Here is a 13619-nt window from a genome sequence, read left to right as displayed (position 1 = left end):
CCTCGGCTGAGACTACATGTCCAAGATACGTGACTGAAGTCTGATAGATTTGACAATTCTCTAACGACAACTTCAGCCCCTCAGTGTGTAATCCTTGGCAGACTTTCTCCAATCGAGCTTCGTGCTCCTCCAACATTTTGACAAAAACGATGATATCTTCCAGATACACGAGCACTTCTATCAAGTTCATGTCGCCCACTGTGTTCTCCATCAGTCTCTGAAAGGTGGAGGGGGCCCCTGTTAACCCCTGTGGCATGTGGTCGAATTCAAAGACTCCTAGAGTACTGATAAAGGCTGTCTTCTCTCGGTCGTCCGGATGCATGGGTATCTGATAATATCCACTCTTCAGATCCAGAGCACTGAACCATTTAGCACCCGATAGGCATTGCAGGGCCTCTTCTATACGAGGGGTTCTGTACTGATCTGGGGTAGTCGACTGAAAGTTCGGTAGTCAATACACATCCAGAGGGACCCATTTTTCTTTCTCACGACCACAATAGGAGAGGCATAAGGGCTCCTGGATTCTCTAATGACCCCCAACTTCTTCAGTTCAGCCAATTGTTCCCGAAGTAAAACTATAAATAAAGAATTGCGCTAGGTGCATAAATGGTAAAAAAATGAATAAATCAATAATAAACAAAGAGTCCTGCTGCTGGACACTATAACCCAGATATAAGGCAAAAAGATGTATGGATAATGAACAGTGCAGCACTGGACATAAATCTAGATGAATTATTATACCAAACAATGATAATAACACCAATGAAAAATAGTGACAACAATGAAAGTGACAATATACTAATAAGATGCTGTGAGCAATCTATAATAATAATAATTTTAAAAAAAGGGCTAGAAAAACACATATGCGAGAGTACCCGGAGCTGCACAACCCAAAAGTAGAATACAAAAAAATATATCGAGAATTTCCCCGGGGGGGTTTTAAAGCAGCAAAACATGGACTCTTAATATAAGATAAGTAGATCATAATATTCAAAATGCGATAGATTTATTAAAAGATACAATTTCTGGTTCATATGCAACAAACAGCAACATAAAACATCATGGCCAAAGGGCCCTCAGGTGAACATATTATAGTGTATAGCAATAGCATAACAAAATTGATATCCACTGACTACCCCAATGCATTTCGACCCATTCTAGTCTTCTTCAGGGGGATTTAGATTCTAGAAAGATATATCAAAATTAAAACTTTGAGCAATATACAAAACATTTATACAACATTAGGTTTATTTAAAGCAATGTCTCGTTTTATTTATAGAGGCATATTTACCATTGGGTGGATGATAAAATGAAGGTGCATTGCACAAACCAGGTTGTTAAAAACATGAGGGTTCAAGAAATCACAAGGACCACACATATCCCATCCGTGTCCTCCAGGCGCACCCACAGTCCATCAGACTTACAAGGGGCCACACAATTTGACTAGGAGGAGATGGCGGGGGGCAAAGCACCTGCCGTTCGGTTAAAAAAACTATATTAATGAGTATTCTGAAAATATCTAATGCATATATCTAATATCTAAACTTTATTAGTGAGTATTCTGAAAATATCTAATGCAGTTGGGCAGTAGCAAAATAGCCCTCACTGCAACAAATATTGATTTGTAATAGTTACGCCTTTTGATTTTGGATTGAATTAGTCCAAAATTAGTGTAATAAATGAAGTCAATTTGTATTGAATGGGGTATACTACCCAGGTGAGTCAAAAAAGCAAATGAATGTGCTGGGTGTGCCACATGTGATGGTGAGGAGTGTAAAAGTAATCGTACTGAAAAATATATAGGGTGTGGGGCGCAAAAAACGGTGTAAATATATATGGTGTGGGACGCAAAAAACGGTGTAATATAAACCAAAAGTGATGAAAACTAAAAAATACGTGTTAAGTGCCTATGAATAGTGAAAAAGTCCATATATGAATAAATAAAATAAAATTAAAATTGTAGGAAGGAGTGTAAGTGTAAAGATATAAACCCAGACAGAGGTATTGTATTAATAAAGGAATATGATGGGTATACTTGAGTTGGGAATACCAAAAGCCTAAAAGGGATAATAATAATAATAATAAACCACCAATGTATAAACACCCATCAGTGGAAAATAAGTGCTCTTGGAACCTAAAATATAATCTAAAACAATATTGAAATAAAGTGATAAAGTCCAAAAAATTATCCAAAGAAGGTGTGAAATAAAGAGTGCAGGATCACGATCCAATAATCCACTCGATAGTGCCGCCCACCACCGGGAGAAAAAATGGAGGCTTACCAGAAAGCCTGCGATCGCCCTTACTCAGGGGGGTCAAAACAGGCTTAGTAGTTTACCGTTGATATCCTATTGGAATATTGGAATTGCAGTCGATGTCCCTCTGACCTCCTTTAATGATGGCTTGTCAGCAACAGCAGGAGACACTCAGGAGAGTGTAGTCCCAGGATGGTTCATGCAGCAAACATTCCAGCAAGGGTGAATCAAAAAACAAAATGAAGGGACTCCAATAGTGCAGAGGGCTCGATCACCATTGTTTCCCTTAGTGTCTTCAATAGAATCTAAGCAGTCTATTAGCACTTCTCCGGGTCTCATTTTCATTTGTCGGTCTAAGGCATTTATTGAAACAATAAAGTCAAAGAAAGGGTCAAGCCCAGCTCTGTGTTCAGGAGAGTTCTCTTGTACCTCCTCAGGAGATTTATAGCCTATATGGGGGGGTCTTCTGAATCCGGAGAGGCTGAACACAACAGGATAGATGGATGGATGGATGGAGAAAAAAATAACTAAATAAATAAATAAATAAAATAAATAAAAATAAACTTTAAAAGGCGACCGGAGCGAGGACAAAAAAAGAACTTTATCACTTTATTTCAATATTGTTTTAGATTATATTTTAGGTTCCAAGAGCACTTATTTTCCACTGATGGGTGTTTATACATTGGTGGTTTATTATTATAGATTGCTCACAGCATCTTATTAGTATATTGTCACTTTCATTGTTGTCACTATTTTTCATTAGTGTTATTAGCATCAATTGTTCCCGAAGGTCCACCAGGTCACACAAAGGGATTTGTCTAGCTCTTTCTTGGAAAGGCTTATCTTCACTCAGCCGAATTCGGTGTTGAGCACTCTTGGCGCAACACACATCAAAGTCATTCTTGGAGAACATTTGTCTCCCATCGGGCTAACTGAGATTTAATCCTCTCTTCCCATCTGGGGGACAGATTTGGACACTGGACAGTGGTCTCTCTTCCATTTTCCCTCCGGATTAAGTCATCCCCTTTCAGTGGGGTGGCAGCACTCAATTTCCCAATCACCATACGAGGCTTTAGACTGATTGGATGGCTGGTGACATTTCTCACACTGACAGGGATTCTTCCCCTGCTTCTCAGTAAGTCCCTAGTGGATATGATCTCTGGAACTAGTTATATTCCACTATCTTCCTCCAGTGGATCAGCTTCTACCACCACATAGGGACCCGGTTGATCCCATGATCGCTTAACAGTGGCTTTCATACAAGTTCTTTCACCAGGCTGCAACACGTTTTCTTGTGTATCTAGTCGCCACAGTTTCCTACCCCTTCAGCGAGGGCCTTCTTTTCCTGCAATACACGCTGATAAGCCTTATGCAACTGAGGATGGATCTTCCCTAATGGAGCACCCTCCAGGGACAGCGGCGTGAGTAATCTCCTCACAAGATTGGTGTTGGTCCCTATCAGCAAGGAATTTCGGCCTGCCCCAAGAGGTCGAGGACAGACAACAGCCAAAGTGTCGAAAGTCTCCGCCTTTCCAGCCAAGGAAGTATCAAAGTTTATCTTGATAGGGATATAACCGTCATATGGGCACTTTTGGGTACCTATACCCCAGATCTCTAACTCTTCGAGCTTACACAAAGGGATGTGCCTTAAGTGCTTGTTATAGAAGTCCCGATACAGCAAAGTCACCTGGGCTCCTGTATCCAGCAAAGCTTGAATATAGATACCCTCTACTTGTATCGAGACTATCGAAGGCCCTAGATTTCCAGATGGTGACTATAGTTTGAGTCCTAATCAGCTTCTTTGAGGGTGAGTCTGTTTAACAACTCAATCAGAAAGGTGTTCATTGATTTCCCGTGTCCGTCTTTCCTTCCCCGGGGCCCAGTTTTCTTTTTAACAGGCAAGAAAGGGGAAGAGGTAGCAGGCGGTTTTCTTTTTTTTTCTCTTCTTTGATTCTTTATTAGCTTTGGAGCGCAGTTTTCCCTCGGGACTCTCAACTAGCTCCTTCACTGAGGTCCCTTGAAGTTTCCTGCCGGCATTTGGAAAAGGAGCCTCTGTAAAGCTTTTAAAACTTGCGTGAGTAATTGTGGGCTGATTCCAGCCTTGGGGCACTCAGCCCGGAAGTGTCCAACTTCCCCACATCCATAACATTTCTTTTCTCGCACTTTTCTCGCACTCTGAAGTTTTGGCCCTCCTTGGTGAAGTCCTTGTTCTTGGACCTTTACTTGAGTTTCAATTACTCGCATTAGAGCATGATACATATAAGTTTGGGCTTGAGCTACTTGGGTCATCAGTTCAGCTGGTCCGAGTTTGCCCACCAGCTTGTTAGTATCAGAAATGGCCAGCCCAGCCTGTTCTGACTCAGTTTCACTGTCGTTATCCGAGAAACCTGCTTCAACATGGACAGTTCGGGCAACTACTTTCTCCCTCTTAGCAGCAATAGCGCTCAATTCTCTTGTTCCCTGTCTCTTTTCTTCCAATAGAGCTTCCTCTTCCTGCACTTCTCTTATCAATTCAGGATACGTGGGTACAACCTTGGTTCTTTTCAGTAATAACTTTAAGACAATGGGATGGTTTGGCCCCTTGCAAGACCCAAACTAAACAAGCTTGATCAATCGTCCTTGGGATCAATACCACTTTTTAGAATAATCTGGTGCAACATTCTGTCTACTCGGGAGATGTATCCAGAGAGGCTCTCCCCCTTTTGTTGATAAGTGTGATTAAATTTGTACATCAGATCTGCAGTTGTTTCAACTCTTCTGAATACAGCATCTTCGAAGTACATAACAATACAAGATTTCCTTCCCATTCTCAAGTTATGGATTAAATCGGCAGCAGGGCCTCGGAGGCTCTCACTGAGCCGCTGTCGTTTCACACGCCCTGAAACACTCCATTCCTCCATAGCCCGGATGGGCTGACTCATCCAGATCTCAAACTCATCTTCTTCGATAGGGGTCGGCAGCTGACCTGAGATAAATCTGAATCTCTGATAGCTCTGATTGGCATTTCCAGATCCATTCTTCATTAAGCTATCAACTAGCCGGCTCATGTCAGTGTAGAAGGAAACAGGAGAGGCACTGGCCCCATGAGATTCTGTCCCAACAGATCATAGGCCCCTCTCCTGGGCCCTCGGTGATGGCTGCATCTCAACAGTCTCTCCCCGCACTTTCAGTGGGATCACCCTGGCAGTTACCCCTTCAGCTGGGTGTACCTCTTCTTCCTGAAAGCAAACAGTTATCTCTTCCTGCCATTCCAACATTACCCTGACTTGGTCCAGGTCATACTCAACTTCCACATCCACAATGTAGGCCCTCTGTCCTGGGGCTAGAGCTTTCACCCACTGTCGAATCTCCTCAGTGCATTCCCTTCCTGAGATCTCTAGAACAGTGCTTTGCTCCACTTGAGCTCCCTGGGCTCTGCCCCAAGCAACCGCAGCCATAGAAGCTGCCTTCCACGCGGATCGTGGCTCTTGTCTAGGTTGACTAGGGCCAGCTGCAGAACAGATCCCAGACAAGCCCCAAATGTAGCATGGCCCCCTTGAGGACTGCTTGTATTTACCTGTTCATCTGCATCCCCATGACCCTGTCAACATTCCAACCCACCTGACACTCTGCGTTCAGACATCTTTTACAAGCACCTTTAAATGACACATCACACACAGGAATTCCCTGAACAAGACAGCTTAGGAACAGTTCAACGGTACAAGAGCACAATATACATATATGTACAATGAAATACCACCTGGAGCATGATCTGTAAGGACAGTAAGGGGTTAGCTATTTAATGCAGGCAGTCACACACACTAAAGGGGAACTCCAGGCCGGCCTATTTAACCTTTATAGCCTAATGAGAGAACAGACAGCATAGGGATAAGATAGGCCCCTTTAAATAGTAACAACAGCAATGTCCAAGATGCAGGCCTGATAGTCTTCACCGGCAGTTGGAGCGCATTAGATTATATCCAATAAGGCACAGTAATGTGATAGCAAGCCGAATAGCTTAAACAGGTTAGTGGTACTCCTTGAAGTGGTTTTAGGTAGAGGTGTCTATGTACAGTGTTCAAATAGAATCGCAGTAAAGTGTTCTCAAGGTCAAGGTTTCTGTACACAGTGTTCGAATAAGATAACCAGGGAAGGATTGCATAAGATGGGAAATTGCCCTCTCACCAACGACTGGACCACCTAGACGTCTTGCAGACAGAGTCCCTGGAAGAGACGTCCTTCAGTAACGAGACAAGCGATGACCCACAGCTGCTGAATGCGGACGATCATAGTGTCAATGTGATGGGTTGGTGTCGCATAGATGTCTGATGAACAGCAAGCAGAGTTAGGCCCTTCGGGGCTGGGTGGAAATCACTCGAGTACCGCGTGGTAGGCCGCAGCCTCCTCTCTCCGCCACACGAAGGTGTGCACTCGGCAAGGCCCAGGAAGAAGAGAGAACAGATGGATCTGCTGACTCTTTTGTAGTTCCTCCAAGAAATCTCCTTGGGTTGTAGCAAGGATCCCTGGGATGTGTAGTCCAGGTGTACTGTCATGCAACAGAATCGCCAGTCTGAAAAACTACTATGCCCATAATCCTTTTGGTTGGGCTCACAGATATGACAGTCACTGGCGCCCAGCACTAGAGGGATATAACTATGGGTGAAGAATGACTGGGAAAATTGCATGTTATAACTGTAGTCCACCATGGCTACACCTGTATATGACATTAATATAAATAATAAAGGATAATTCAATTCTGCTCCATGATGATTTGTGAGTGTATCTGTATGTTTGTTTGTTTTTTTTTCATAGTGAAACTACATCTTACATATTATCAAATTGCTTCCAGGTTTTCTGAAACAATACGATTTCAGATTTCTGAAGGTTTTTTTTTGGCTGATTACGCAGAGCTGATCATGCCCAGTTACTGCTGTATACCTAGCATCCTTACTGTACCAGGATTTGCAGAGCACATATTCTCAGTAGCGTCACGTGCTCCTACCTGCAATTGGGCCACACCCTGTCTGATCTAACGTGAGGCTTGGCATGTGCAGGATTTATTGGTGACATCAGTGGAGGAAGTATGAAGGCATGTAGAACGTAGGCACCAGGATGGATAAAGATGGTGCCAGCTTAAGTGGGAGGGAGGTTTGTGCAGGGTGCAGTCTTGTGTATGGTAAGGCTTTAAATCTTTGGGAACTCAGTATTCTCAAAGATGAAATTGTGATGTCATCAGCTCCTCCTCTCCAAACGGAGAACACCTTGTATTCACTGAAAAAGACAAAGCTTCTCCTGAGTGGTGGAGGTGCAGGAGCAAGAAACTCTCTGTATTTGGTGCACAAAGGGGAAGTTGCTTGAGCACCTTCTGGAAAAGTATTAGGCCACAACAGTGAACTAAAGCTGCCTACTTCCTCGAAACCAAAATAAAGGGGTTGGGGTCTGGAGAAAGGTGTTGGAGATTACAATGCTCCATGAAATCTTCAGATGTAACAATAGACACCTAGGACAGAATACAATCCAGATGTACTAATTGGATTGGCTTTGTCTACAGGGATTCTGGTAGAATAAGGCAGTTCAGGCATCAACCAGGTCTTCCCGATTGTGACAGGAGTCACTTTGGGTGGGGGGCTTGTGGAACCCAGCTTACCTTAGAGAGCTCTGGAAACTCCTTGTCCTGCTCCCCCAACCCCTCTTATGTGTAAGTTACCCTGTGTTTATTAGGGGCACAGGGTGACGAGAACCCTAGTCTGATCTGCACTAATCAGTCTCACCGTACAACCACACCCAGCATTTCCTTTTACCCCTGTTATCCGGGGTTCTATATGTCTGGTTTGTGTTGAAAGAATGAAGGGGCTCTTTCACTTTGGACAGTAATATTTTTGAACAATATCTCTCAAGAAAATATGAAGATAAATTCCACCATTCCAACTGCTGGAATACTGTATGAGCTTGGTCTCATAAATTGTTGTATACTTTTTACTACCGGTAGATTGTTTGAGGTGTGGCTGTATCCCATTTTTCTATTCTTTGTCTGCCTTGGGAACAACGTATTTTGGGATGTATATGTGTTTCTAGCATGTAGACAAGGGGCAGGGTGGAGGGAAGGGGGAATTTTTCCCTGGTGGTGTTGCTCACGAGTGAACAATTTTTTCCAGAGTTGAAGGCGGACAGAATCATACCATTCCAGCAGGACCTGCATTGATACTGGTCCCCTGTGCTGTATCCGCATCTCTCCCAACCTCCTTTCGAATTCCTCTTTCATGGCAGCTGGCATCTGTACCTCTCCTCTCCTGCTATCCAAACCTTGGATCCCGGTGGTGGTTTGGACATGTTCACAGCAAGGAAGCACAATCCCACCGTTGCCACGAATTTCATGGGCCCCCATACAAACTGAATGGCATGTGTGCCATGGCCTGTTGGTTCCAATGTGAGAGCTGGAGGCCAACATGAGCTACCCATTGAAATTAATGAATGCAGAGTGAAGAGAAGCCAGTTGGGTTCATACCAGTGGCAAGATCGTGGGAGAAGGTAAGTATAAGTTGAGGTTGCCTGCACTTACGGGCTTTATTAATAGAAAACTTCTCCAAAGCACCTATTATGTAAAAAAAAAAATGTCCAGATGAACAATAAAGGACTCATACCATTTAAGGACTTTTCAGGAATAGGCTGTGTGGAACCAGGGTCTTCCTGTGTTTAAAGTGTCATCATGACCATGATAATGAAGTCATGTAGAGGACTAGTGTATGTTCTCCATCATCCTCTTCTTTAGTCACCCACCTGCCCAAGTGTGATGAACATACAGTGCCTTGAAAAAGTATTCTTACTCCTTGAAATTTTCCACATTTTGTCAGGTTAAAAACAAAAAAGTAAATGTATTTTATTGGGATTTTATGTGATAGACCAACACAAAGTGGCATATAATTGTGAAGTGGAAGGAAAATTCTAAATAGGTTTCAACAGGCATGTACTGGCCATCGGGACTACCGGGATTTTCCCGGTAGGCCGATGGCTCAGTGGGCCGGTTTCATTCACAGACAGGCTGTTATTTGAGCACCGCTGTACTGCCGGACTCAGCACGGCGCTCTTCAGCTCTTTCCGCCCCCGCTCGGCTCTTTACGGACACTGCACACATTTTCGGCCACCTCCAGCCCGCTCTTGTCCTTTTCCATCACCGCTCGTCTTCTCCGCGCCCCCCCTCCTCTCCGACAGCTCTTCGGCTTCGTCTGGAAAAACTCAGCTATCTCCGGCGGCCTCCGTGGTAATGGTCGCTGTGGCAAACTCACTCGGGACAGAGGCTTTTGGAGGGGACTGAATGCTAGCCTCTTGCCTACTGATTATGGGCCCTGGCATTTGGGGGAATGGTGCGCTTTGTGAGCTGTATGCCTGGGGACCATTGAGGTGGTGTTACTTTGGATTCGGGTCCTTGTCCCCCAGGACACACAAACTCTGGGAACCCTGTGTAAGCCATATTGGAAATGGTGACTGGGAGGGTATGTCTTGGATTGCTTAAAATGGGACAGTAATATTTATCCACAATATTTCCCAGGATATATGTAAAGACTATTCTTGGTTTCTTTGATTCTGAACTCAACATGTTAGTTGAGAGAGCTGATCACATTGGCCTCTAAAACTGGGTAGGAGCCGGATAGTCTACTCCTACTATAGTTTGTTGCCTACTAGGCTGAGGAGGGGGGGAGATCACTGTTTGTATTGTTAATTGTAATTAGCTCCTGCTATTGTGAGAAGGTGTCCTGAGTTTATACTAATGTGTGAAGCTCGGTGACAACAAGTCTGACCTGTAGTGAAATCCTGATTAATCATAACAATGCTCCGGAGGTCACGGAGTCACATCGGCTGCTTTAAGGGATTAGTTAATTAGCTCTTGTTAATTAGGTTTCTGGTTACAGTTCTTATTGTAAGCCTGCTGTATATATTTGTGTGACATCTCAAATAAATCAGTCCATGTTCAGCAGCTAAACAAGTATTGTCTTGTTTTGTGCTTGTGAGCGGTTGGAATATCTGATATCTATATTCAGACTGGGAGGAAGCGATATACTGATGGAAGCACTCAAGCGGAGTGGGGGAAGTTTTCGTTACATTGGTGGCAAGCAGTGGGATGCTTCCTGCAGTCTGGGACATCCAAACCTCCACCTGGATCCAAGGTCCGGATAGCAGGAGAGGAGAAGAGAGGTACAGATACCAGCCGCCATGGAAGAGGAATTCAGAAGGTAGTTGTGAGAGATGCAGATACAGCACAGAGGACCAGTATCGGAGCAGGTCCTGCTGGGATGGTTTGATTCTATCCGCTGCGAACTCTGTAAGGAAGCACTAGCCTGTGAGCAGCGACACCAGGGAAAAGTTCTCCCCTCCATCCAGGAAAGGTACTGGTCACAGTATGGATTGCGGGTGCTGTTTTTGGGAGAAAAACCGCACAAGGAGCAGACAGCGGAATTAAGCAGGCTGGTCTGGGCAGAGATGCAGCTGGATGAGAGCTACAGAGCCCTCCGGTGGCATGTATCCCAAGCATGCCCTTGGATAGAGGATGACAGCCCAACGGAAGGCTTTGGCTACGGCAGCCTGGGACTGTTGTACGTGAAGATGACAGGGGACCCTAACTTTGGGAGTGATTTGGAGTGGCGGTTAGACGAAATCATGGATTTCAGAGAAGGGCTACTGAACGTCTCGGAAGTGCACTGGGCACTGGAAGATTAAGAGTTTCTGGCCATGCAGGAATGGAAGCTGGAGATCGCCTACAGACAGCTGCTAGACTCTGCTCAGCGCCAGGACTGGGCTTCCTTTGCCTGGGACTATCAGGAAATACCAGTTGACAACTCTGAAATCCTGGCTGAAGAGTCGGCAAGGTGGCATAGTAACAGTGTGCTTTGCCCACCTGACCCCGCAGCTATGAATGTGGAGGTCATATGGCGGATGCAGCAAGTGCTTACTGACCTTGATGATCCTGTTTCTGCATGAGATGATCTTGGATGGAGGAATGTGCCTGTCCAGCGGCATGCCAGAGAATTGGCAGTGGAAAATCTTGAGGTTGTCATCCCCAAAGGTGAAGTGCTGACAACAGGGCAGAGCTCTGCTAACCTCTGCCCAGCACCGATAGCATCTTCTGGGTTCCACGGACAGGAGATGGTGGACATCTATCCCCAGACACCAGTTGCAGAGACAGGGGATTTGATAGACTTCTCTGCTGAGGAAGAACAACCTGATGAGCCTCCAGCAGAAGAGCTGGAAACAGGGCCAAAGTTCACTGTGCTCTGCACAGCACCAACAGCAGTATCTGTGGAGTTGCAAGGAACTTCCCCAGCTGAAGCACTGGTCACCAGACAGAGGGTCCAAGACCACTGCCCCACACCTGTGGTAGTTCTAGAGGCTCAGGGTGAGAAGGTAGCAATCACTTCCCAGCAGCAGATACAAGGGGAGAAGGGAGAGGAGGTGTTTGTCGTCCCTCCCCAACAGTTGGCCAGGGTGGAGGAAGCGGTCTTTCCTTCCCAGCAAAGATCCGTGCACCTGAGAGACAGTACCAGAGACATGTCGTCCCAGCAGCCAGATGAAGGAATGGAAAAGTAAGTAGCCAGCTCACCTCCCCAATGGCAGCTACACAGTTTGGGAGTGGAGGAATCCAGCCTCCTGCCCCAACAGTTAGCCGGAGCAGAGGATGTGGTGTCCACAGCAGAAGTGCTGGCAACAGAGCAGAGCGTTACCAAACTCTGCCCAGCACTGGCAACAACTGTGGAGATCCAGGGGGCCGGGGCAGTCAGCCCCTTTCTCCAGCTACAAGCTGATGTAGTGAAGCTGCTACTCCCAGCTGAATCGCTGGCAATAGGACAGAGCGCCGTTGGCCTCTGCCTAGCACCTACAGTTTCTTCTTAGCTTCAGGGAACTGGGGCAGTGGGCTCCTCTGCCCAGCAAGAGGCCAAGCCATGGAATGGTAAACACCACCCAGCTGAAGCGCTGACAGCCGGACAGAGGGTCAATGACCTCTGCCCCACACCTACTGAGGTCAACTATTCCTTGCAGCCAAGAAAGGAGATCATGCAGACAGACTATGTGAGTTCACTCTGCCTGACTAACACATGTCCAGACCAGGTGGGGGTCTGGGACCTTGTTAGTCAACTTTTGATGGGGGAGAAATGTGACAGACTCACCCGGGACAGAGGCTTTTGGAGGGGACTGAATGCTAGCCTCTTGCCTACCGATTATGGGCCCTGGCATTTGGGGGAATGGTGCGCTTTGTGAGCTTTATCTCTGGGGACCATTGAGGTGGTGTTACTTTGGATTCGGGTCCTTGTCGCCCAAGACACACAGACTCTGGGAACCCTGTGTATGCCATATTGGAAATGGTGATTGGGAGGGTATGTCTTGGATTGCTTAAAATGGGACAGTAATATTTATCCACAATAGCTCCCAGGATATATGTAAAGACTATTCTTGGTTTGTTTGATTCTGAACTCAACATGTTAGTTGAGAGAGCTGATCACATTGGCCTCTAGGACTGGGTAGGAGCCAGTCCACTCCTACTATAGTTTGTTGCCTACTAGGCTGAGGAGGGGGGCGATCACTGTTTGTATTGTTAATTGTAATTAGCTCCTGCTATTGTGAGAAGGTGTCCTGTGTTTATACTAATGTGTGAAGCTCGGTGACAACAAGTCTGACCTGTAGTGAAATCCTGATTAATCATAACAATGCTCCGGAGGGAGTCACATCGGCTGCTTTAAGGGATTAGTTAATTAGCTCTTGTTAATTAGGTTTCTGGTTACAGTTCTTATTGTAAGCCTGCTGTATATATTTGTGTGTCATCTCAAATAAATCAGTCCATGTTCAGCAGCTAAACAAGTATTGTCTTGTTTTGTGCTTGTGAGCGGTTGGAATATCTGATATCTATATTCAGACTGGGAGGAAGCGATATATACTGACGGAAGCACTCAAGCGGAGTGGGGGACGTTCCGTTAGTCGCTGTAAGTTTAAATGAGCTGGAGCCGCCCGTGTGACGTCCTGAGAGCAGCTGACATGCAGAGAGGTCCACGGAGCGAACAAGGGAGGCCAGAGGATCACGGTGCTGCAGGAACCCGTCCAGGTAACTGGCCGGCCTGGCACAGCTGCATAATGCAGAGCCATTGAATATACAGCAAAGGATGTGGCGCTAACTAAAATAACATAAAAATAACTGTGTCCATGGTATTAAAGTGCAAAAAGAGTGCAAAAAATGTGCAAATTAATCTCTTCGAATGTGCACAGAAAAAAAACTGCAAAACATGCAATCAAAGCAGTAACAGTAAAGTGTGCCAGTGCAAGAAAAAAAAACTCTGGGTAGTGTGATCCCACTTGTGAAAGGTGGAAGCAAGTGGGATCACACTACCCAGAGAAGTGCAGCCC

Source organism: Aquarana catesbeiana, linkage group LG04 (assembly GCF_042186555.1).
Source record: "Aquarana catesbeiana isolate 2022-GZ linkage group LG04, ASM4218655v1, whole genome shotgun sequence".
Classification (NCBI taxonomy): Eukaryota; Metazoa; Chordata; class Amphibia; order Anura; family Ranidae; genus Aquarana; species Aquarana catesbeiana.
This window is presented reverse-complemented; position numbering follows the sequence as displayed.